The sequence below is a fragment of the Theropithecus gelada genome, chromosome 2 (assembly GCF_003255815.1).
Source record: "Theropithecus gelada isolate Dixy chromosome 2, Tgel_1.0, whole genome shotgun sequence".
Classification (NCBI taxonomy): Eukaryota; Metazoa; Chordata; class Mammalia; order Primates; family Cercopithecidae; genus Theropithecus; species Theropithecus gelada.
The window spans coordinates 114,570,427-114,598,019 of NC_037669.1; the positions used below are offsets into that span (position 1 = coordinate 114,570,427).

General features: G+C 33.9%; 1 pseudogene; it reads left to right on the plus strand.

Moving 5' to 3' along the window:
* LOC112619371 overlaps positions 1–9,278 on the plus strand; it is a 32,953-nt pseudogene extending 23,675 nt beyond the window's left edge.
* Positions 9,279–27,593: the final 18,315 nt, after the last annotated feature.

Sequence of the window (27,593 nt, forward strand, 5' to 3'; positions counted from 1 at the left end):
TACTTACACAAACTTTGATGGTATAGCTGACTACACACAGGCTATATGGTGTAGCCTATTGCTCCTAGGCTACAAACCTGTACAGCATGCTACTGTGCTGAATACTGTAGGCAACTGTAACACAATGATAAGTATATATGTAACTAAACATATCTAAATGCAAAAATGGCATAGTAAAAATAAGAAAACATTAAAAAATGATTCACTGGTGTAGGACACTTACCATGAATGGAGGTTACTGGACTGGAAATTGCTCTAGTGAGTCAGTGAGTGGGGAGTGAATAGGAAGACCTAGGACATTCATATATATTACTGTAGATTTGATAAGCACTCTACACAAGCTATACTAAGTTTATTAAACTGTTTTATTTCTTCAATAATAGATTAACCTGAGGTTACTATAATTTTTTATATCATAAAATTTTTAATTTTTAAAACTTTTTGACTCTTGTAATAACACTTGTCTTAAAATGCAAATATATTGTATAGCTGTATGAAACAATTTTCTTCCTTGTATCTTTATTTTATATATTTTTATTTTTTAATTATTTATTTATTCTTATATTTAAACAATTCTGTTAGAAAGTAAGACATTAACACACACTTTAGCTTAGGCCTACACAAGGTCAAGATGATCAATATCAGTGTCTTTCACCTTTAGATCTTGTCCCACTGGAAGGTATACAGGCCAACAACACACATGAAGTTGCCATATTCTATGATGATAATGCCTTCTTCTGGGATACCTCTTGAAGGATACTCCTGGAGTTCTTTTACAGTAAACTTCTTTTTTTAATAAATAGAAGAAATACTCTCTAAAATAATGATAAAAAGTATGGTATAGTAAATGCATAAACCAGTAACACAGTCATTTGTTATCACTATCAAGCATTGTGCACTATATATAATTTTATGTGCTCTATATTTATACCAAAAGTCCCCAGACTTTTTGGCACCAGGGACCAATTTAGTTGAAGAAAATTTTTCCATGGGTGGAGGCGGAGGTGAGGATTGGGGTGTGGATGATTTCAGGATGAAGCTCTTCCACCTCAGATCATCAGGTATTAGTTACATTCTCATAAGGAGTGCACAACCCAGATGCCTCATATGCACAGTTCACAATAGCGTTCATGCTTCAATGAATGCCACTGCTGATCATCAGATGGGAAAATGGGAGCTCAGGTGGTAACGCTCATCCCATTGCTCACCTCCTGTTGTGCAGCCCAGTTTCTAGTAGGCCACGAATCTATACCAGTCTGCAACCCAGGGCTTGGGGACTCCTGTTTTATATAATTGGCAGTGAACAGCATCACCACAAACTGGTGAACAATCATCAATCTATGATGTTACAATGGTTGCTATGTCACTAGGTGATAGGAATTTTTCAGTTCCATTATAGTCTTACAGGACCACCATTATATGTACAACCCATTGTTGACCAAAAAGTCATTATGTGGCACATAACTGTGACTATAATTGTAGTATCCAGAATATATAACAAATTCTTACAACTCCACAATAAAAAGACAAATAATCCAATTAAGAAATGGGCAAAGAAATTGAACAGACATTTCTTCAAACAAAATATATAAATGGTCAATAAGCACATGAGAAGATGATCAACATTATCTCCTGTTAGAGAAATTCAGTCAAGATGACAATGAAATCCACTTTACAGTTTTTAGTGTACCTATAAGCAATATATTATATAATTATAAGTATTGGCAAACATGTAGTGATATCTGAACCTCATATGTTAACTGGGAGAATACTCAATGTTGCAACAATTTGAAAAACCTTGTTGCAATTCTTCTAAATGTTAAACATAGAGTTATCATATGCAATGTTCTGAATGTTAATGTCCTTCAAAATGCATGTGTTGAAATCTAATAACCACTGTGATGGCATTAGCAGGGGTTGAGGAGGGGATTTTGGCTGGTCATGAGGGCTCAGTACTCATGAATGGGATTAGTGACCTTGTAAAAGAAGCCCCAGGGTTGTTGCTCCTTTCACCATGTGAGGAATCATTGAAAATCACTGTCTATGAAACAGGAAACAGACCTTCACCAGATACCTAATGTGCCAGCACCTTGATATTGGACTTCCTAGACTCCTGAACTGTGATAAATAAATTTCTCTTGTTTATAAACTACTCCGTGAATGATATTTTGTTACAGCACCCCTAGTGAACTAAGATACCACAGGACAAAGAAATTCCAATGCTAAGTATATACACTCAAGTGAAATGAAAACATATTTCCAAACAAAAACTTTTAGATAAATGTTTATAGCAGCATTGTTCATGTTAGGCAACAATGGAAAACAGTAAGATATCTAGGAACTGATGAAAGAATGAATAAAGTGTGGAATCTCTATACAACAAAATATGGTTAAGGAAAAAAACAGAACCAAAGCAAAACAAAACAAAATAAAAAACAGAATGAAGTTTTAGTATATGCTAAAACATGAATAAACCTTGAAAACATCATTCTATATTAAAGAAACCTGACACAAAAAAATCACATATTGTATGATTGAATTTCTATGAAATGGCCAGAATATACAAACTTATAGAGAAAGGATGTAGATTAGCAGTTATCTAGGGTGGAGGATAGGGAGGAATAGTGAGAGACTGCTAATGGGTACCTGGTTTATTTTGGGGGTGACAAATATTTTGAAATTAATTTGTTATGATTATTACACAACTCTGTGTATATACTAAAAATCATTCAACTATACACTTTAAATAGATGAACCATGTGATATATGGTTTATGCATCAATAAAACTGTTTAAAATATTTAAGTTAAAAGCAGAGTTTAATCACTTTTCTTTGAATTGCTACTCTACTCTTTATTAAGAGAAGCAATCTATGAAAGAGGCTAACACTATCAAGAATGTCAAGGAGCCTGAAAAAGCCACAATTTGAAAGGATGGACTCCAAAAGCTCTTGTCCTAAAGTCTTTCCAGCTTGATAAAATAATATTTACTTTCAATAATGCATTACACTTCTGCTTCATGGTATGTAATGGAACAGCAAAGCCAGATCCTTGATATCCTTTAACTCTACTTGATCCATGTTTGACCATGACCTTTCACCAATTTACATGGCTGGGGTAATAAATCCCATTCTGTTTCAATTATGTCAACTAGGATTTACTGTGCTCATGACCTGAAGCTTCCAGGTTCTATTCTTATTTTTCTGTCTTTGCATGACACAAAAAATGTCAAGAAGCCTTAGATTTGCCTCTTCTGCTTGCTTTATTATATTAACATGATTTCATAAAGCTTTCTGCTGCTTAAATCCGTAGAGATAGAAATAATCCTTTTTCCATTTATGGTTTTGTGAAGTCTGTGACTAAGAAAATTTAGAAACTCAGTCAATTCAGTTCAAAATTTACTCAAACCAGCTGCTTGGTCAATTAAATCACCTAATGTCTTAGTGATATACAAACAGAGTCTAAATGTGTTGAAACACTAAACATAGGAATTATAAATCAGAATCCATTTTCCCCAAGTGATAGCTTAATGTTTTCCAAATCCTGTATGATTTTGCTGACAATCACTTTCATTCTTTGTATAATGCTGCATCATGTTTATGTATTTTTGCCGACTGAATTTGCACTAATCTCCACAACCATTAAATGTTGCAGATTTCTTAGCTGTGGGGACAAAGAACTGGTGTTTGGAGATGCAAGGTCTAATTGCCAGTATGTTTACAAATAATCTTACTTCCTTGCAGATAGTCTTTTGTTTTCATTTCTATGCAACGGCAGGGATAGTATGCTTATTTTATAGTGACTAAAATTTAGTTAAGACCAATACAATTTTTAAGGAATTTAATTGTAATTGTCAAAATGTTTCTTAAAGGAAGATAAACCGGTTACCTTAATTTCAGATGTATCTTCTTTCATTAGATAGATTTAATTACTCTTATTGTAACTTTTGTTAAACTACAGGAAATCCTGAACTCTAAAGAGCTTCTTGCCTATTGTTTTAAATTATGAAAATTGTTGTTATCCATATTAAATTATTTGTATTCACTGAGAAATTTTAAAAAAAGCAATTCCAAAGGACACAATTAGAACTGTAGCTTTTGCCATCAGTTTGTGGTTGCAAGGCTTCCTCATTGCAGACGTCTACAAATTCCCTGATCACTGCTTCTAATTCCCTCAGCATTTAAGTACCTTATTTACTTTATTCTCTTAATGCTACTCTTGTTACAATTATTGTTTATTTCGATATCCAATAGTTTTTTGACCACATCCTGGTTTCTCTTTTTTTCTTTTTTTTTTAAATTGAGATGGAGTCTTGCTGTCACCCAGTAATGGGATTGCAGGGTTGAATGGTAGTTCTGTTTTAAGTTGTTTAAAAAAAAAAATTAGAGATGGAGGTCTTACTCTGTTGCCCAGGTTGGGCAATCATAGCTCACTGCAGCCTTGAAATCTAGGACGCAAGCAATCCTCCTGCCTCAGCCTCCCAAGCAGTTAGGACTACAGGCACATATCATACATGCTCCTGTAGAACCATTTGTATATTTTTGGTTTTGATCATGGATTTTGATTTGAATACATGTAAGATGATATGTGTAAGGTATCTATATTTAAGCTGTCATACATTGAGAACATACTATGTGACAGGCATTGAAAGTTAAATTTTTCGTATATCATCTGTCATCCACACCACAGTCTTTGGGGTAGATATTATTGTTCTTAATTCATTAATTCACATTCTTATAAGCACTCCCTTTTTCTCTGCAGCCTCACCACCATCTATTATTTTTTAACTTTTTAATATTAGCTATTCTCACTGATATGAAATGGTATCTCATTGTGGTTGTGATTTCCATTTCTCTGGTGATTAGTGATGTTCAGTACTTTTTCATATGTTTTTTGGCTGCTTGTATTTTATTTATTTTATTTTTTTAATTTTTGAGACAGAATTTTGCTCTTGTTACCCAGGTTGGAGTGCAATGTTATCATCTTGGCTCAACACAACCTCTGTCTCCCTGATTCAAGTGATTCTCCTGCCTCAGCCTCCCAAGTGGCTGGGATTACGGGCATGCGCCACCACGCCTGGCTAACTTTGTATTTTTAGTAGAGATGGGGTTTCTCCATGTTAGTAAGGCTGGTTTCGAACTCCCAGCCTCAGGTGATTTGCCTGCCTTGGCCTCCCAAAGTACTGGGATTACAGGTGTGAGCCACTGCACCCATGTCTTCTTTTGAGAAGGGTTTGTTCTATCTTTTGCCCACTTTTTAATGATGTTATTTGTTTTTTGCTGTTGAATAGTTTAAGTTCCTTAAACTATTCTGGATATCAGATCTTTGTCAGATACACAGTTTGCAAATATTTTCTCTCATTCTGTAGATTGCCTGTTTAACGTGTTGATAGTTTCTTTTGTTGTGCAGAAGCTCTTTAGTGTAATTAGGTCTCACTTGTCTTTTGGTGGTTGTTGTTACAATTGCTTTTAAGGACTTAGCCATAAATTTATTTCCAAAGCCAATATCCAGAGTGGAGTTTCCTAGGTTTTCTTCTGGGATTCATATAATTTGAGGTCTTACATTCAAATCTTTAATCAATCTTGAGTTAATTTTTGTATATTGTGAAAAGTAAGTGTTCAGTTTCATTATTTTGCATATGACTAGCCAGCTAACCCAGAACCATTTATTGAATATGGAGTCCTTTTCCTATTGCCTATTTTTGTCAACATTGTCAAAGGTGAGATGGCTTTGGGTGAAGATTAATTTCTGCTCCATTGTTATGTGTGTGTGTTTTTGTACCAGTATTATACTGTTTTGGTTACAGTAGCTTTATAGTATAGTTTGAAGTCAGGTAATGTGATGTCTCTGATTGTGCTCATTTTGCCTAGGATTGCTTTGGCTGTTCAGGGTCATTTTGGGTTGCTGCTTGTATGTCTTCTTTTGAGAAGTGTCTGTTCATATATTTTGCACACTTTTTAATGTTATTTGTTTTCTGGTTCCATATAAATTTTAGAATAGTGTTTTCTAATTCTATGAAAATATGATGTACACAGTTTGATAAGAATAACATTAAATTTGTAGATTGCTTTCCAACTGCTATCTACAGATTCAATTCTATTCCTATAAAAATATGAATACTCTCTCTCTGTTTCATCATTATGGCTATTTTAATGGTATTTATTCTTCAATTCATAAGCATGGAATGTTTTTCCATTTCTCTGAGATGTGGAAAAAGCTTTCAGTAAAATCTAAAAACCTTTCAGGATAAAAACCCTTTAACAAACTAGGTATCAAAGGAACATAGTTCAGACTTAAAAGAGCAATTTATGACAAACCCACAGGCAATATCATATTGAATAGGCAAAATCTCGAACAATTAATTCCCCTTGAGAACTGGCATAAGACAAGAATGCCCACTTTTACCACTCCTGTTCAATGTAGTACTGGAAGTCCTGGCCAGAGCAATCAGTCAAGACTACAAAATAAAAGGTATCCAAATAGGAAAAGAAGTAAAACTTTCTTCACTGATGGTATGATTCTCTATTTAGAAAACCCTAAAGATTCCATTAGGGGCTTGAATTTGGTAAACATTCTGAGTACAGTTAACATATAAAACTCAGTGGCTGGGTGCGTGGCTCACATCTGTAATCCCAGAACTTTGAGAAGCTGAGGGGAGTGGATCATGAGTCAAGAGTCTGAGACCAGCCTGGCCAATATAATGAAACCCTGTCTCTACTAAAAATACAAAAATTAGCTAGGTGTGGTGGCTCACGCCTATAGTCCCAGCTACTCAGGAGGCTGAGGCAAAACAATCGCTTGAACCCTGGAGGTGGAGGTTGTAGTGAGCTGAGATTATGCCACTGCATTTCAGCCTAGGTGACAGAGTGAGACTACATCTCAAAAAAAAAAAAAAAAAAAAAAAAAAATCAGTAGCATTTCTATACTATACCTCAATAATGTTCAAGCTGACAGCTAAGTCAAGAACACAATCTCATTTAAAATAGCCACAAAAATAATTACAAAAGCATCTAACTAAAGAAGTGAAAGATCTCTATAAAAAGAACTACAAAACATTGCTGAAAGAAGTCATAGATGCCATGTGATTGTTACTTTGGAAATTTGTTCTCCTAACTATCGTCAAGCCTTCTACTTATGTACTAAACCCTAACCCACCTTGTCTATGCAAGATTTTGCCTCTGCAATTACCCTCTCCCTGTCTTTCTATCACCAAAAGTTGTCTTCCTAGCTGATCAATCCAATCAACATGCAAATATAGTGCAATATCTTCTGCCTGTTAAGTATTCCATTTGGCATCTCTGCACACATTTTTGTTTGAGTGGCATCGTTTTCTGTGTTCAGTGCTCAGTGTGTGGTATAGTGAAAGCATGAAATTAATAAAGCCTGGTTTAATTTCTGATTTTCTACCTTTTAACTATATTATCTTAAGGCACTGAAATATTTGAGCCTCAATTTATTAATCTATTAAATGGAATTAATATTACCTCTAAAGATATCAAAGCAATTTTGAGGTATTGTCTTAAAGCACTCAAAGCACTTAAATGTGCTAACATTTATTGTTTGCCATAAATCTATGAGATAGGTTCCAGTATCATCCCCAGTTTAGGGAAGAGGATATCAAGGAAACAAGAGGTTAAGTTGGGTACAATATTACATTAAGTAAAGCACACAACTGTCATGCTGGAACTTAGACATAGTGCAGAAAATCAGGCTTTCCTCTAGTGGAAAATGCTGTTATAGTTCCACCAAAATTCATTCTGTCCTTTCTTTAAACATCAATATAATTGTGGCAGGCACAAATCTGCCCAAGACCTTTATATTTCCTACCTTTCATTACAGTTAGAGATGACGAAATTCTTACCAATGAAATATGTGTGGAAGTAACATATGCTACCTTTGGTAATCATCCTTAAGATAGTGGGCAATATCTTCTTTTTCATTTTCTATCCTTCCTTCCAATTTACCAATACCCAAAAATGGCAGCTGTTCAGCTTCAGCCGGGTGACCATAATGCTGTAGGGCAGGAGTCAGTAAACTATGGTCCGTGGGCCTAATATATTTCATCTCCTGTTTTTGAATATAAAATTGTATTGAAACAGAGGCACATTCATGTATTTACCTATCGCTCATAGCCACTTTTCCACTAAGAAAGCAGACCTGTCATTGTTGACATAATTGCTACTCTGTTCATTTTTTCTTTTTAATTTCTTAGTATTTAAAATTTTGAGATTTTACAACCACTTACTTTTAACATTTATTGTATTCCATAAGTTTTAAGTCATTTTAGACTATGGGAATATGAGATATCCTCCCTACCATCATTAGTGACACCTCTTAACATACTTATTTTATTTTCTTATTGAAAAACTTGCTTTATTCTGCATGAGAAGAACCCGTCACCACTGCTTGGGGCACCACCATTCTGGGTCATCGTCATGAGATGACCTGGCTCTGACCTTCTGCCACACATCTCAGTCCCCGTTTTTGACATCACCCACTATCTAGTGTCAGTTATGACACTAAAGCATAAGCTAGCAGTGGCAGTGGCAGTGGCAGTGGCATGGAAGAATCCTATTTCCAGCTGGTTTACTGCTATGCTCCACTGCTTTGGTGGGGGAATTTTAGTCTGTGTACTGCTTACAGAGCATCCACTGAGATTTCTTACGAACAACACTAACATATTACTGACATCTTCCATCTGGCATATTATATTTTTTTTGCCCAAGGTTATTCATTTCTACCTGTTGAACTCCTGGCTGAGAGAATGAAGAACGTGATTGGAATTTGGAAAATAGCAAAGTCAAACAGGTTAATAGATAATAAGAAAAGTGAGGCTGGATTTTCATGATAGCTATTGGATGGGCATAAGGTGCAGATGCTACCATTATCACAAATTTTGAGTAGTTGGTAAAAGGAAACAGAAGGGAACGAATGGTTGAAGATGTCTTACCCTTCCTAGATAACAATGCTAGGGTCAGATATTCTCATATTCCAGCACACCAAGCATCTGGCCATATCAAAGCATAATCTGATGTTCCTTTAAAACATCTTTATTGTGGCCACAAAGATAGCCATAATGATTACAGAGACTTCTAGCATAGCATTTGTTTCTTTTAAGGATACATTGAGTTGGATACTGTTTGGCTGGCACCAACAGTTTTCACGTGAAAAGAAAAGCAAAACAAAATTACCTTTCAATGACTCTGGTTCACTGGCCTCAAGTCTTATAGATGATGCCTCAGATAATGTTAAAAAGAAACGTACTAAGAAGACTGAGTAAATGCACTTGATGAACTCTGGGAGGCAAACTAATAATAATCATCTGTCAGTCTGTGATTATATTTTATGTAAATAATATGAAATACATATTATATATAAGGAGTGAAGATGACAAAAACAAAGGCATTTTTTTTTCTATTTCAGGGAGACTACTTCTTTCTGGATTGTAATTTTTGAATGTTTTGAGTGTATCATATGAATTTGTTTTTCTGATGTTAAAAAAATCTGTTGTACTTCTTTGAATAGTTTTACCTTGATAAAAGAAGGCTAGTTTAAAAAAAAAATTAGAAAAAGTAAAACTACCATTGCAAAGTAACAAAAATATAAAACTTGAAAAAATTAGGTATTTTTATACATTAAAAAATCAGTTTCCTCTTTAGTTCAGCAGAATTAAACTTTTGCTTTGCTTTGCCATAATTCCTAGGCATAGAGAAAAATTCCTGTATTATTCTGAACACTCAAAAGAGTAGATTTTTGGAAAATGCTTTATATTATAAATAAAAATAAACTGATCAATTTTATTTCAGATAATAAACATTGTATTTTTGCCCAGATTAAATGGAAAAGCCTTAAATTTTAATCTAATTTTTGTCTATCAATACTTTTCAGTGAGAACAGAATGGTAGTATAAATCTCAATCTGAAATCTGTCTCATGCCCTTGTTTAAAAAACTACTGTTTTTTTTTTTTTTCCTCAGAGTAAAATCAAGGGTGTAAATTTTAATAAATTGCTAATCCCATGTCTTGTAATTTCATTTTAGAAGCTTAGCTTATTTTTTTTCTCTCTCTCCTTGAAACACATTTAAGTGTAAGAGAGATTCCTCTCAGCATTTCACATGTTCTTTTTTCTGATCTTAGTTGGTCTGAATATATAGTGGTAGTTATCCTAATGATTTAACAAACAATACAATCTCAATTTTAAAATTTCCATCTATGTTTTCTTTCTAGGTGCCAGTTTTTCTATTTTCTGGTTTAATGTCTCTTATTAGTTTACATATGGTTATATTTTAATCTATATTTACAAATGTCACTAATTTTATTTTAAATGAAAACTAGTTACTCTCATGTGAAAAGGTTTGGCTCTAATGAGAATTGTCCTTGGGCATTTGATAGTAACCAGTTAATCAACAAGAAACGGAGAAATCAAAACCTCTTACCATTGTCCATGTGAATGAATGATAACATTAACTCTAGTTTCTCATTGGCAAAATAAAAAGCAAACAAAAAAAGAAAAGAAAAAAAACACTTTGCTTTGCTTTGCATGGAGTTACACTACACATGAATTTTCAGAAATGCATTCATAACATATTGCATGTGTCCACAATAAATCACTACCTCTCCCTCAATGTGAATAAAATAAGTAGCTTTTTAGTGCTTGGTTTGAAAAATGTGTTTATATGAAATGGTTAACATTGCAAGATGCAATAAAATTGATTCAATGATATTTTAGTAGTTATTTTAGTAATATATTTTTCTGTAGTGGTTTGAAATCTGTAAGAAAATAGTTTATATTCATGGTAAACTAGATAAATAAGTAAAATGACTTTTTGTATTGTTATTTATAACACTTTTTCTCATAATTCACTGATACCTAGGTAGCCAAAATTTTCTGACAACTACAAAAAATGTTTTCATTTGATATTATAGTTTAATGATAAACCATCCATCATTTCTTTATTTTTTTAAAAAACTACCTGCTCCTATAGAACCACTTGTATATTTTTGTTTTTGATCATGGATTTTGATTTGAATACATGTAAGATGATATGTCTAAGGTGTCTATATTTAAGCTGTCATACATTGAGAACATACTATGTGACAGTCATTGAAAGCTAAATTTTTCTTGTATCATCTGTCATCCTCACCACAGTCTTTGGGGTAGATATTATTGTTCTTAATTCATTCATGTCTAAATGTTTCTTTGTTGAAAATAATATAGTGAGTTTAGAATTAGAATTCTGTCTTAGATATGCTTGGCTCCTGAGGTATGACCTTCCATGAAGATATTCTGCCTCTTTACTGCCCGTCACACTAAATAATACTTAAAAATAAATTTGTGCCCCTGCCAAGAGTGGGATTGACTTTATTATTGTGAATAATGCCAATATTTCTTAACATCTATCCTAAAATAATTTTTTTACTACACTTATTATTCTCCTTGTAAAACCATTGCTACTGCATTTTTGTTGCAGGAAATGTTTCCTTCTTTCCATTTGCTTTTATTTTTACACTGAATTTTTATTGAATTGTAAATTTATTGCAGAGAAGTATCTAAATCCTAAGCTCCATTAGTTGTAACAATGCAAACACTCTCATGTAACCAGCACCAGATCAAAATACGGAACATTAACAGTACACATACATATATAGTAGATTCTTTTTTGTGCCTGGATTCTTTCACGCAATATGTTTGTAAAGTTCATCCATATTTTAGGTGTAGCAATAGCTTTTTTCATACTCGTAACTGTATAATATTTCATTATTGAAATGAAACAAGGTTTACCCATTATACTCTTGAAGTGCATTTGAGTTGCCAGAAATTTTGGAGTATCATGAAGGACAATCTTGAATTCTTTATGCATATATGAATACATTTATTTTACCCGTATACACCTAGGAGTATAATTGCTGAATCATTTGGTATGCTTTACTGGAAACTGAAAATCACTTCTCCAATCTTGTACTAATGTATATTCCCACCGGCATTGTATGTGTTCTGTCAACTTACCAGGATTTGAAATTGTCTGTCTTTCTGGTATTTATGTATGATATTGTGTTTTCAATTTTTATCTTCCTCACAGCTGCTAAGTATATTTTCTTAAGTTTACTACTCATTTATATGCCCTCTTTTAAGAAGTGCTTTTTCAAATTTTCTGTCACTTATTTTTATTGTGTCATCCTTTCTCTTATTGACTTGGAGGAATCCTTCTTGTACTCAAGTACAAGTGCTTTGCTGTGTATTCTTATTACATGCAATTTTTTCCTACTCTTTGGCTTCATTTTTCATATATTAATGACATCTTTTGATAAACAAGTGTCTTTAATTTTAATGTAGTCTAAGTTATTTTTTGAGTACTCTTTTCTATCTAGAAGACAAACCATGTCTCACATTTTAATTTTACCAATAAATACTACTGTTTTGAAGTGTTCCTGCAAAATATCTAATCTTAAAGATTCATCAATAAAAAGCTTTATCTATAAAAATATTTAACGATAAAAATATATTATTCCATAGAGGTATTGTCGTTAATTCTCAACTCTTTTCAAGAGCCTTAATTAATTGAAAAATATCATTTTTGAAAAAAATAGGCATTCCTGAAACTACGAATGAAGAAAAGTAGAGTCCTGGTCAATTTTAAGGAAAGGATAGCACTATTTAGACTTCTCATCGGCAAAACTGGGTACATTTTCTTGATTTGAGAGTTAATTATACAGAAACTAATTTATTAAGCCTCATAATAAGTGATGCGTCAAAAACTATACTATATGCCCTCTGAAAATGCAAATAAACAGTAAACATTTTCTTCTAATTTACTTCTATTTAAAATTTTCATAAGATAGTTTGATTGTCTGAGCTCTGTCCATTATGCTAGTTACATAACTAAACTTTAAGTAGAAATACAATCTCTCTTGATATACTGATTAACCATAGGAGCTGCTTAAAAAGAAAGGATGATCATCATAAACTTCCTGGAAACTGTTTGACTTGGATCCAATCATGCTGAAAAGTAACATCTCTGCTTCCAAAGTGTTCAGCCATCTTCAAAACTTAAATTGGTTTTACACTTACGCTTGGAAAATTTAAAGTTGTTCCTGAAAAACACATTCAGAGATAATAGTGACTACTGTGACTTACAGCCAGTATCTCATTATACCACTTGAGCTTAAAACACTACATAATAGATTAAAAACAATTTGCTCAAGTAAATAAGGTTGAGTATAATCTATTTTTTAAAAAGAAATGCTGAACAATTTTGTATTACACTGTTTAGTTCATGGACTGTGGTGTTTTAACCTTGAAGAATCTTTTATTCTAATATAGTTTCAGGCTGAATATAGTGGTCATATTATTTTCCAAGATGATGTGGTTAATATACAATTTAAGTATCATCAAAAAATATACAGTGTTTTGTTAACACATATTTAAAATTAACTTTCATTTCTGAATTTACCATTTAATGCTTTTTGAGGTAGATAAATTGTCTATGGTCTTCAGAAGAGTTAAGTGTGAGGGAAAAAAACCCTTAAAGTGTTTATACTTGTTAAAAGATTTCTTTACAGAAAACTAATGTTAGAATGAAAAAATTGATTCCAATTATTATGATAATTTTTTGATGTTGAGTGGCTGGCATTGCTGCTACTGTTTTAATATTGGTGTCCTTGTCAGTTGCAAGCATCAGGATTGGGAAGGAAATGACATGCTGTGTCTGCAGACACGGGCTGACTTAGGCTACAGTCAAATCCCTGTTCACATTTGATGCCAATGGTAAGGAAAGCTATCCTGCTGCCAGTGAAAATGAGAAACCAATGAATTGAAAAGCTGGGAGAAAATTTTACAATTAAAAAGACTTCCTAGAAGAAGGCATGGGAGCACCAAAGGAGGTCAAAACCAAGAGATCAATAAGAGGACCATAGAAACAAAATACGGAGTCCTTCTTAAGGACACATCAAGAGATATAATAGAAGGCAGTGTGCTAGTACATACCTGTAGTTCCAAAACTCGGGACGCTGAGGTGGGAGAATCTAAATTGAACCCAGGAAATAGACGCTGCAGTGAGCTATAATTGTGCTGCTGCCCTCCAGCCTGAGTGACAGAGTGAGGCCCCATCTCTAAAAATAAAAACAAACATATAAATAAATAATCAGAGACATAATAGAAGGGATAAAAAAATGCTGTGAATCACTATTGTTCTGGGTTTAAAACATCTTGCCATTTTCTACAATTGAGATTTTGAACACATGTTGACACACTGTGAGAACAGTAGTAACAGCATCTACACTGGCCTCAAAAGTTTGTTGCAAGGTTTAAGCATAGTTATTTCTGGTGAATACTTGACAGTACCTTGCACATGATGAGTGGTCAGTAATATTTATTCTTAATACAATTCCATATCTCTACTCACTGCTGGTCTTTAGTCCATCATAGTGGGAAGACTGTCCTCTACATGCCTTAAGGTTTCAGGACGGTTTTGACAATCCTCAAGTCAAATGATGCCAACACTAAAGTTCTTACCACAAATATTTTCCTTCTTTTATTCCCCTTTTTTCTCCCCTTCACTCTCCTATCTGTCTCCTGCTTGTTTTGCCTCCCTGGTTGCTATTCATATGCCTTCTTATTTATCTTTAAACTCATATTGATTGGCCCTGGGTATATAAAGTAATACACTTCATTTCATGGAGAAGTCATAGTTTAGTTGGCAGCAACAATGTGTAAAGGAATATTTATAACTCATTGAAATATGTAGTAAATATTATTGACTGATTAAATTTCAGTTTACTCATCTGTGTAAACTTGAGAAGTTAAAAAAAAGTACCTCATAAATTTATATTTTCTAGGTAGCAGGGTTATAATGAGCCATTTCTATAGATTCCAAAGCATAACATAAGCTTGCAGAACACATTGCATTAGATTCCTAGGGCTGTTATAGCAAAATATCACAAGCCTCTTTGCTTAAAAAAACAGAAATTTATTTTCTTTTACTTCTGAAGGCTAGAAGTTTGAAAGCAATAGTCAGCAGGCCGATTTTCCCCGTGAAAACTCTAGGAAAGAATCCCTTCTTGCCTCTTCCTAGCTCCCGGCAATCCTCGCCATTCCTTGGCTTGTAGATGCACCACTCCATTCATTGCCTTTGTCTTCACATGGGTTTCTCCTCTGTGTGCTCCTTCTTCTTTTTATATAGACATCAGTCTTTGGACTTTGGAATTGCACAATCCAGTATAACCTCACTTAAACTTAAATTACATCTGCAAAGACCCTACTTCCAAATAAGATCAGGTTCTGGGGTTCAGGGCAGACAATAATTTGGGGGCACACCATTCAAATTACTATACACATTTCAGCCCGTCTCCCTGTGCACATGCAGCGTATCCTGCCAAACATACCTGTATAGATAATATAAGTAGAAGTAGAAAAGTCCTCTGTAAGCCAATGTGTCAGCTAGGATGTATACTAAGACCTTTTTAATTCACTTTTTTTCTTTGACTATATATATTTTTTTCCTAAAGCAAGGAGGGGAGATTATGTGTCTAGTGACAGTAATAACCACTAAAGTCAAGATGCAAAGATTATCTAAAAGGTTTTATTTTATGCCTTACTCTTAGCTTCTGAGAGAAAAACATAAAAAATTCTGTGTGTGTATTCAGGGTCTGCTGACTTTCAGAAGAAAATCACTGGAAAACCACAAACACAAACAAAAATAAATGTAACTAACTTTAGGAAGAGAGTTTTTGAATGAAAGAGATGCAACTATTTGGTTTTAGAATTTAGACATTAAGGTGAATTTTTATTCAGTAAATATAACTAATGTCCATTTTGAGCCAAATTCTGGTTGGAGAAACAGAAAAAATGAGAAACAGATCGAAAAAAGTCTGAAAGAAGAATGAGAAAATGTGTAATAAGGAGAAAGTTGACAGAAAAAAACAGATATACAAAGAAGGCCAGATATAAAGAGAGAGAGTCAGTAAGATGGAGAGACTGTCTAAGAGAAAAGTAGGCTGTTTTCTAAGACTTCTACAATAACTTTTCCCCTAGTTCCAGAGGTCCCCATTATCTAACTGCACTTTCTTTCACAACTCTCAGCACCCTGGACAGCATAGATGCCATACCAAGTTTCTACATGTCTGATAAATACAACTTTTGAATTTTACCTAGACCACTTGCTTAATAGCAACTCCCATTTCTCATAGAGTTCCTTAACTGTGTCCACCAACATCTTTGGTTAATTTATCTAGAGTTAGCTTTGTACAGCTAGAATTTTTTCTGCTATGTTTTTATTTGTCTCTGTTGTTCTTCCATCAGAAGAAGTAAGGGATTCCTAGTGAAACGTTTAGAAAATTTCCTTTGAAACAAATTGGGTTTTCAGATTGTGGATGTTCCTACATCTTGTGTAATGTAATCATGATTTTTATCTCCTATAAAGTATGTAATGTCCTTCTTTTCCAGAATAAAGAACAGTGCCTCTGATATTAATTATGTGAATCATTTCATTTAACTAAATATTCTCTCCATATTTATTGATCTCTACTTTGTGCCAGACACTTCAGAGATACTCCTTCTTCCTCCCACCTGCACCTGACATAAAAAAGCATATATGCTGGTCAGATTTTTTATTGTATTATGATTCTTTGATTAAAAGCCATAGCATCTGCATTCATGATTGCCTGATTTTAGCAATACATTATAAAATCCAATAAGATCATTCACAGAGCTCAAAGGAGAGGTACAAAATAGTATTGTAATTTTTACTGAAACTTAATGTAATCTTTAGAGAAAGATATTTTTATATTACCTCTGCATTGCAAAACAGCATTTACACAGTGATGCAGTCTCTCATAACAGCTAACCTCAAGGTTAAACAATATGCTGATGCTAAAGAAATAGCAGAAACAGCTATGGACCACTGCTTGAAAGAAAATGTTATACTTCACAGGAAATGAACTGTTGAACCATGTTCTCATTGAGAACAACAAGAGATCAATTGCCAACTTCTAAGTATGCTTCTATGGGTATTTTTCTAAGAAAGGAGAAATGATTACTGAAGTGACTGAAGTTCAGAGGAATCAAGTATTAATAATTTTAGTACTGGCAACACATAAATTCAAAAATGTTTGGAATTAGAATGTTAGTTAAAGCTCACAAGTTTAAATGCTTGCCTATGCTTTATTATATCATAAATTAAAAAAATTACCAGATACCCCACTGTTACTGCTGTTTAATTTCAAACACATGAGCAGAGATTAACCAAAGTCATTATGTAGTATTCCTAAGTATTAGTCAATGTAGTCCAAAGAAACACCTTTATGATGAGTAAAATGTAGTATTTCATTTTGATGAAAAATATTATAATTACGACTATATGTAGATTAAAGTGGGCTGCTATGTTGGGCAATGTCTATTTTGTTAGCATCCTCTATAATACTCCTTGGCTATATAATCTCTGATCCAGCCCTTTGGACTATATTGACCCTGTAATTAGATTGAGAAATGGGGTGATTCTGCTGTTTGTTCCCATAGCATATGGATTTTCAGTATCAGGACATTCATCACATTTCACCACCATTGTTTCCTTATTTTCTTTTCTGAAAAAGCACAGCCCCTATTAATGAAAGCCTATCCTTGCTACTATTATCCCAAGCTAAGAATAGTCTTGTTGCTATTATCCCATAGCATGCGTTCAATCAATGTTTTCTAGATGAAAAAATATACCAGTAAATAACACAATAGTTACTAAAGAGGACGCCATCATTGTTCAGTAAACTTTTTTTTGGTATACCTATTTATTAAAACCTGGTCTTGCCTCAGGTAACATTTTACTTTTTTAAAAAATACCTTTTTAGAAAAACTACAAAGATCATGTACTGTCATTAAAAGAATACACAGCAACTGATAGTGTAGAAGCATAATGGGTATTCACGCTTCATTTTCTTAGATCAGGAATAAATTTGCCTTGGAATGAGATCACCATATTATCTCATCAAAGTGTAAAGAAATCAAGAAAGGAGCTTTTTACACTTATAAACTATTAATTTAAAATTTTCTTTTAGGCCAGTTGCGGTGGCTCATGCCTGTAATCCCAGCTACTTGGGAGGCCTAGGCCGGTGGATCACATGAGGTCACAAGTTCGAGACCAGCCTGGCTGACATGGTGAAACCCTATCGCTACCAAAAACATAAAAATCAGCCTGGCGGGATGGCATGCACCTGTAATCCCAGCTACTTGGGAGGCTGAGGCAGGAGAATCGCTTGAACCTGGGAGGCGAAGGTTGAAGTGAGCAGAGATTGTGCCACTGCACTCTAGCCTGGGCAACAGAGTGAGACTGTGTCTCAAAAAAATATTTTATATTAGAAAATTTTAGTTTTTCGATACAGTATGATATCAAATTTTGTCTTTATACCAGGTCAGAAAATGGCTTTCTAATTAATACAGTGAGTAATATTTAAAAATCAATTATTTTTGTTCACAAGTTTTTTGTTTATTTCTGGCTTTTATCTTTTAATTATTCAAAATCTCCCTCTCCTGTTGCCTTGGCTCACTGGAGTACTTTAAATTATGAGTAAACTTTTGAATAGTAAAATCTTTGAAAATTGTGTTGGTCATTATTGTAGATAACCTTCTAAAATGGCTCTTGATGATTTCTATCTCCTAGCATCTATGGCCTTGTATAATACTTTTCCTTTGAGTGTGGGCTGGACCTAGTGACCTGCTTCTAACAAATAGAATAGAGCAAAAGTAACTGGGTGTAACTTTCAAGATTTAGTTATAAAAGACTGAGAGTTTTGTATTCCTCTTTCTCTTCTCTTTCTACTGCTCTGATGAAGCAATCTGATGTGACCTAAGTGTTAAGGAACTGAGGGAAGTCTCTGGCCAATTCCCAAAGGGAGTTGGGGCATTCAATTCAACAACCCTTGAGGGACTAAATTATACCAAAAACCATGTGAGAGAACCTAGGATTAGGTCCTTCTCCAGTTGAGTCTTCAGATGAAACTACAGCTTCAGTAAGCACCTTGATTGCAGCCTTGTGAGAAACCCGAAAGCAACTGACTCATGCCAGACTCAACTAGAAGAAATTATGAAATAATAAATGTATATTCTATTAAGTTGCTATGTTTTGTGCTAGTTTATCATGCACGTCTATAGAATGAATACAACTGTACTCCATGCGTACAAGTCAGATAATAAACAGAATCAAACATAATTTAAAATATTTTCATAAAAATTAAAGATTCCAAAATTACATTAAATTTCCATGCCTCTGAAATCATCACTGCTGATCTGCAGATTGAGAGATACAGAGGTAAATGGGAAAGATTTATCCAGAGATAAAATTTGTTGCTTAACTGGATTATTGCAATCTATTAATCAAAGTATACTCCACTACCTGATAAGATTACAGAGTTTACTTTTTATTATAGTTCCTGTTCGCTCTTAAGCTTTACAAAACTCACACTGACATATTTAGTATAAGAATGCATACTTGCTTCACATTAACCAACTGTGGTAGTCATTTAAGATTGTTAAATATTTCCAATTTTCTTTTCCTGGGGCTCATGATAGAATTGTACTTTCAATTTAACCAATGTGTGTTGTTTCTTGGAAGAAGATGCCAGTGTGAAATGCTGCGTCAATCTCTTCAAACTGATTGTGGAAACGTGTTTGAGATAGGACCTCTGATAACCTAGTTTCCTGAGAAACTACATGAGTAATAGCCATTGTCAACTCCCAATGGACAAAGTAAAACATAAATTAATTTTGTGATAGAATGCTACAATTTTGTTTTGTTACTGCAGCATGATCAAGCTTAACCTGAATGATTTCTGGCCTGACATTAAATAGGTTCCATAAGTCAAAATATGGGCTAATGTCTATAATCCCAGCAGTGTGGGAGGCGGAGACAGGCAGATCACTTGAGGTCAGGAGTTTGAGACCAGCCTGGCCAACATGGAAAAATCCTGTTTCTACTAAAAATACAAAAATTAGACAGGCATAGAAGTGCATGCCTGTAATCCCAAATACTCAGGAGGCTGAGGTAGAAGAATCACCTGAACCTGGGTGGCAGAGGTTGCAGTGAGCCGAGATGGCACCACTTCCTTCCAGCCTGGGTGAAAGAGTGAGACTCCATCTCAAAAAATAACAACAGCAATCATAATAAAAATAAACATATCGACTATGTATCATAGCAATTTTATTATCCCAAGAACTTAGCCATGTTGTTTCAACAATTTTCACATATTTTAATCTACATCATTTCTAACTCTTTGCTAAACAACTGCTTTTCTAACAGATATTCAGTCACATTCCCCATCTGGAAACATAACCAAACAAAACTTCAACTACATTTCCACCTTCAGTTGTGGTCACATCCCTCCTTTTACTTTTACTGCAAAACTCTTTAAAGTAGTCTATTCCACTATTTCAATTTCCCCCCATTCTTTCTTGCTGAATCTGCTCAATCTTGCAAAATTATTATTGCCGATATTTCCTTATCTCTTCCCCTACAAACTGCTTCTTTCTCAATATTTCCCATCTCAGTTGATGACAACTCAATTTTTCTTTTTATGTGTAGGCAAAATAATTGAATGCCATTGTTGATTGTTTTATTTTGTACATGCTCCATGCCCAATCCATCAGAGAATTGTGTTGACTCTATCTTTAACATACGTGCAAATCCCAATCTCTTTTCCATTGCTTCTCATGTTGCTACATGAGTCCAAGCTGTTCTTACCTCTTTCTTAGATTTTTGCAATAGCCTACTAATTGATATTCCCAATTCTGTCGTGCATCCTACAGTCTACTTTCAGTTAAATAGCCAGTGTAACCTTTTCGAAGAGTGAGCCTGATCATACTTTGTTGTTGCTGTTTTATTTTTTATTTGTTTGTGTGTGTGACAGGTCTCACTCTGTCTCCCAGGCTGGAGTCCAGTTGAGCCATCTTGGCGCATGACAACTTCTGCCTCTGAGGGTTAGGCGATCCTCCCACCTCAGCCTCCTGAGTAGCTGGGACTACAGGCACACAACACCCTGCCCAGCTAATTTTTTTTTTAATTATTTTTTGGAGTAGAGACAGGATTTTGCCATGTTGTCCAGGCTGTCTTGGACTCCTGTGCTTCAGGCAATCCTCTCACCTCGGCCACCCAAAGTGCTGGGACTACAGGCATGAACCACCGCACTCAGTTAAGCTTGATCATGTTTTCCTCTGCACAAAACCATCTAATGGCTTCTGATACTATTCACAGTAAAGGGCTAAATCCACTGTGGCCTTTAAAACTCTCCGTAGTTGACACTTTTGTACCTATTAAATTTTCCTTCTGTTCTCTCCCTTGTTCATTCCATTTTAGCTCTACTGGCCTCATTTCTGTCCCAAACACATGCCAGACACCCTAATGTCTCAAGGTATTTTCTATTATCTTTTTCTGAAGTGTGCTTCCATGGCATCTGCATGGGTTTGTCTTCATTAATTGTATTTCTCTATGTAAAATATCGTCTTCTCACATCAACAATTTATATTCCTTTTCTCAACTTTGATTTTCTCCATAGCACTTACCATTACCCAAATTCTTACATATTTTTACTATTCTTTTTATTTAATATCTGTCTCTAACATTAGAATATAAGCCCCTTGAATTCTGGGACTTTATATGTTTCTATTACTATATTCCTATTACTAGAAGGATGAATATTATTGAATAATTTAATGAAGAACTTGGCTCCTACCTTCAAAATATGAAGTAGTTATCTCTAAGAATGATGGTGCATGCCTCCCTCAGGAAGCTATATTTTTGTTTGTATTTGTCTTCTTTCCCCTAGAAAATGGCTGTGATAACTATTTTCTTCAATGCATCTGTTTATGAACTTAAGAAAAAAGAGTTAGCATTTATTGCCCAAAGACCAATGCCATTCTTCTATCCCTACTCTTAGTTGCTTGTAATTTCAGAACCTAAAATAGAATAAAAAAGAAGGTCAATATAGATCCTCCTCATCAAATATGTTATTCAGGTATTCACAAATGCACAGTTCACCCAGCCAACCTGTACCCAGTGGATTGCAGCACTTGTTCAGAACAGATGTGTGAATTGACAATGTGTTGTTAAAATGTTGATAATTTAAGTCTTTCATCAAATAACTGCATTGCTTTGTGATCCTAACCTAATAGTGTGGTGCATGATGTGGTAAATGATCAGGGCAACGCAAGAAAGAAGGTATGGGTAAGCAACAGATGAATGATGCCAAGAGCAGGCAATAAATTTTACTTGGAGTTATCTACTTGAGAAAAGAAAAAAAAATCAGTAGTAGGTATTAATTTGAAACAATTTGCATAGGTGGAGAGAGTAAAGGACAAAGAGATGATCAATTGTTTCATTTAACAAATCAGTAAATTGAAACAGTCTGAGTTCAAACACGATAACCGGTGCTTATATTGTCTTAGTTTTCAAAATGTAATTGTCAATATCAAAATATTTAATATATACAGGAGAGTCTTCAGTTGATCTGCTATGTATTCTCTGCCTTTTTATTCAAGACACTAATAGAAGGTACTAGAACTAAGGATAGACAAACTAGGCCTGAATACAACTCTGAAATCAACTTTAATATTAAGGTATAAATAAAAAATTTGTCATAATAGCAAAGAAAATGCCAGGTAAACTTCATCAATTTTGATTATTTCAACCCCAATTTCTTTTTTCCTTCTCTGTATTGTAACTTCCAGCCTGTGTCTCCCAAAATATAATTTATATGTTTATTATCCTTTCAAAGCATCTTCTAATTTTATAGCCAATGACAGCAACTCAATTACTATTGTCAAGAAAATAATAAAAACAATAGGGAATCTTAAACAATAATGAATAAATAAGTAAGTAAAAACAATGACTGTGGTCACTATTCTGCTTTCATTATTTCTCAGCAGTTTTCTTCTGGTATCATCTGGCCTGTTCTAAATGGTAAACTTTCAAAGCAATAATAATATTATTACTTTAAAAAGCCTCATTCTGAAACTTATCAAAGGCTATTTGGTAAAATATAATTTTTTTTCATTTATGTTCTTTCCCTTCCCTTATAAGATTTATTATATTGCATTTTATACTCATCTCAAGAAAACAAAGAACTATTCTCCAGTGATTTCTAACTGAGTTTCTTTTACTCTTCATAATGTTTATTGACTGGCATATGTTTCCCGACTCTGTGAGCCAATAGTACAATAAATTGTTATCAGTAAACTAAACGAGACATTAATGGTAAAATTATTTTGACTCAGATTATAATATTTCTCACATATTTCTGATTTGCTATCATCATAAAACTCATTTATGTGGATTATAAAAGTGGCTCTTCTGATGAATTATGTAATGCTTCACTTACTAGTCAAGAAAAAAGCCATTTTATATTCATTTTATTTTCTCCCTTCAATTGAAATTTTTCTTCTTAACATTGTTATTGAATCTTATAAAATGTTTGTTAAAAATCTATATTTGGCATAAAATAAATTATACTTCTGAGAGTATATTTCAATACCTTGAGATCTGATCTCTGCTGTCTCAAATAAAACACTTTTAAAGAATATTTACAGTCCCTCTCACAATCAGATTTCTGTTGTTGCTACTATTTTGTGTCCCCACTTTTGATAGGAAGAGTGATGGTATCACATAGAGACACACTTGGTTGCTGCACTAATAACTCAATGAGGCTGTCATCTGAGCATATTCCTTTCATAGCCTGCAGGGTTTAATGGAAAAGTTTTCCTAAAGTCATTCTAAGTTACCCCCAATTGTTTCAGCTTGGATTTTAATTTTTTGTATTCTCAGTAAGAACTGCAGATTTGTCTCACAGAGCCCATCTTTAGTAAAACTGAAACCCTCTTGGTAAATTTTGACCTTCTTGAATAGAGAGATGCTTCTGACTCAATATAGATCTGTTTCTGTCAATTCACAGCAACTGTATCTAACGTAGTGTTATAGCAGTGATATGGTTTGAGTCTGTGTCCCCATCCAAATTTCATCTTGAATTGTACTCCCCATGTATCAAGGGAGGGACTTAGAGGGATTGGATAATAGGGGTGGTTTCCTTTATGCTGTTCTCATGATAGTAAGTTCTCAAGAGATTGGGTTGTTTGATAAGTGTCTGGTGCTCTCCCTTCTCTCTCCTGCCACCATGTAAGATGTGCCTTGCTTCCCCTTTGCCTTCTGCCAGATTGTAAGTTTTCTGAGGCCTCCACAGTCATGTAGAACTGTGAGTTTTAGACTTTTGGGTTAATTCTGGAATTAGTTAAGACTTTGACTATTAGGAAGGCATAATTGTGTTTTGAAATGTCAGAGGGACATGAGATTTGGGAAGCACCGGAGTGGAATCATATGGTTTGACTCTGTGTCCCCACCCAAATTTCATCTTGACTTGTAATCCCCATGTGTTGAGGCAGGGACCTAGTGGAAGGTGACTGGATGATGAGGGTGCTTTCCTTTATGCCATTCTTGTGATGGTGAGTGAGTTCTCATGATATTTCATGGTTTAAATGTGTGGCAATTTTCTTCTCTCTCTCTCTCTTGCCAGCATGTAAGACATGCCTTGCTTCCCCTTCATCTTCCACCATGATTTTATGTTTCCTGAGGCCTTCAGAGCCATTCAGAAATGTGAGTCAATTAAATCTCTTTTTAAAATAAATTACCCAGTCTCAGGCATTCTTCATAGCAGAGTAAAGATGGACTAATACAAGTAGAAACCCATGAAAATGGTTTTTACAGTTAGTATTAAATATGTTAGGTCAAAAACAGCATGACAATTTTTTTTTTTCACATGTCAAGGAGCATACACTTTTAGAGAGTATCAATGAAAAAAAGAGTTACCTAAAAAGTAAACTATTGCTAAAATATGTTATAAGTTTAAGTAACTGGAGAAAATCAGTTAAAGAATGATTGATGTTAATACTCTTAATAAATTTATAGTGATTCAAGACTAAACAAATTTGATCTATTCATTTTACTTTGGTAATGTTATCAATATCACTTTATCTGTGACACATATAACATTGAGCTCTTTGACCAATGTTGAACAAACAAAACAATAAATAACAAAACTTTTGACAAAATCTTAAAACCTAGCAAAAAGAGTTCAGAAGGGTAATTTATTTGAAAACACTCCAATGAGTTACATTTGAGAAAACTGGAAATATAATTTAATAAGTGAAAACTTTGGGAATCTGTCACCTACCTTTGGGTATTTAACATGCCATTATCTGTAAAAAGGGCTAGACATTTGTCTCTGTAGGTACAATCTTATACTAAACGTTTTGCTCTTTCAACTCTTCTATTTATTGATGGTAATATGCCCTACAATAGTCTCAGCTTACTGCCTGGAATGTTCCAAGCTTTGGTGCTGAAAGACAGAGTCTATGCTGATCCCAGTGGATGCCAGGAGTTAAGACAGAGCTGAGTACAGGGAGAGCAAAGTGTCTAGATTTTCAGGACCAAGTAACCAAGACAAGAGAGCTACAAGGAAAAAGAATGCTGGCAATCCACAGAGCATCTCTATTTAGTATTCCGTAGAGTATTGATTACTGCATACGTATGAGGAAACTACCCAAGCACAGAAAAATAACCAACTGAAAAAATCAAAAGGGATAGTGCCCAGGATTGTACAGTGACAAAAATAGAACCAACCAGACCAGAAAAACTCATAATTTATGGAGCATTAAGTAGAACACTCAGAATTACCATTCCTCAGTAGTGGTAAATAATTATGTGAAATCAAACACTGCTTCCAATTTGTCAAACAAAAAATAAAACAAGATCTGTAAGTATAACTCCATCCAAGTAACTTAATCATCTGTCATGCATGCAATTAAAGATTAACCAGTACGCAAAGAAGCAGTAAAAACACAGCTCAGAAGGAGGGAATAATCAATACCTTAATCAATAATTTGAGAATTGATAGAGAGCTGAAACATGTTGAAATTAGCAGACTAGGATATTAAAGCAATTATATTAACTGTATTCCATATTTTCAAAAAGTTAAGAAAACAAATTAGATCTCCAAAAAAAAGATCCAATCTGAACTCTTAGAAATGAATATTATATTGTCTAAAATTAAAAAAAATACACTGATGGAATAAATGACAAACTAAACATTGCAAAAGAAAAGATTAATAAACTTGGAGACACAGCAACAGAAGTAAACAAAATGTAACATAGAGAAAAATAATTTAAAAAAATGAAAAGAGCATCAATGAACTGTAGGAAACCCCAACGACCTAATACACACACAATCGAAGACCCCAAAAGTGGGAAATGGTACATAAATAACTAAATATATATCAAACTATCTCCAATTTGATATAAAGTCCAATAGATAAAAAACTCAATGACCCCAAAGCATGAGAAAAATGAAACAAAAAAATGACCCAAGCCACACTATACTCAAATTGCTCAAAACCAGTCATAAAGAGAATCTTAAAAGCAGCCAGATGTCAGGAAAGTGGGCGGTGTTGATGTTACCACAAATTGGTAGCAACAGTCAATAGAAATTAACTACAGACACAGAAGGCTTGGATGCTTTTCCCAACGAAAGCAGACTAAAAATTCTTTTGTAGTGCGCAATGAACATTTACTAACATAAAACATATTCTTGGCTGCAGAAGAAGTATCAATGAATGTAAAATGCATTGCATAATACAATGTATTTTCTCTGATAAAAACAGGATGAAATTAGAAATAAATAAGAAAAACACATTTTGAAAATTGCCAAACATGTATTTGGAAACTAAATAGAACGCATCTAAAGAAAAACATAGAAAGTACATTGGACTGAATTAAAATAAAAATAAAGTACATCAAAATTTGTAGGATTTATGACTGGTTTAAAAAAGAAAATTCTCAAATTGATTGTCTTAGGAAAGCAGAAAATTACAGTAAATAAAATACAAACCAGTAGAACAAAAATCATAAAGATCAAAGAGGGAGAAGGCTAGACAGAGAGACAGACACATAGAAAGAGGAAAATTAATAAAATAAACAAGTAAGTATTTGAGAAGATTAACATGGTTGATAAATTTCTAGCCAGATTAATCAGGTAAAACTTAAAAGAAAGACACAAAAAGCAATATACAGAATGAAGGAGGCACCATCACTACAGATTCCATGAATATTAACCGAAAAAATATGGTAATATTGTCAACAATTTTGTACAAGTATATTCTGTAACTTAGATTTAAATGAGCAATTTCCTTGAAGATCAGAAGATACTAATGTTGACTCAAGAAGAAATAACTAGCCCAAATATCCCCATTTTTTTTTAAATTGAGTTTGCAGTTAAAAGCCTTCCACAAAGGAAAACACTAGTCCCAGAAGGCTTCAATGGGACAGTCTACTAAATATCAATGGAAGAAATAATACCAACTCTGTACATGCTCTTCCAGAAAACTGACCACAACAGAATTTTCTTAAATCATTCTATGAGGTCAGTAGTATTTTGATACCAAAATCACAAGAAGGCATTATCAGAAAAGAAAATTATAGAACACTTATCTTCATGAATATATATCCAAAAAATTTAAACATTAACAAATTAAACACAACAAGATATAGAAAGATGGTACATCACGAGAATAAGTGAAA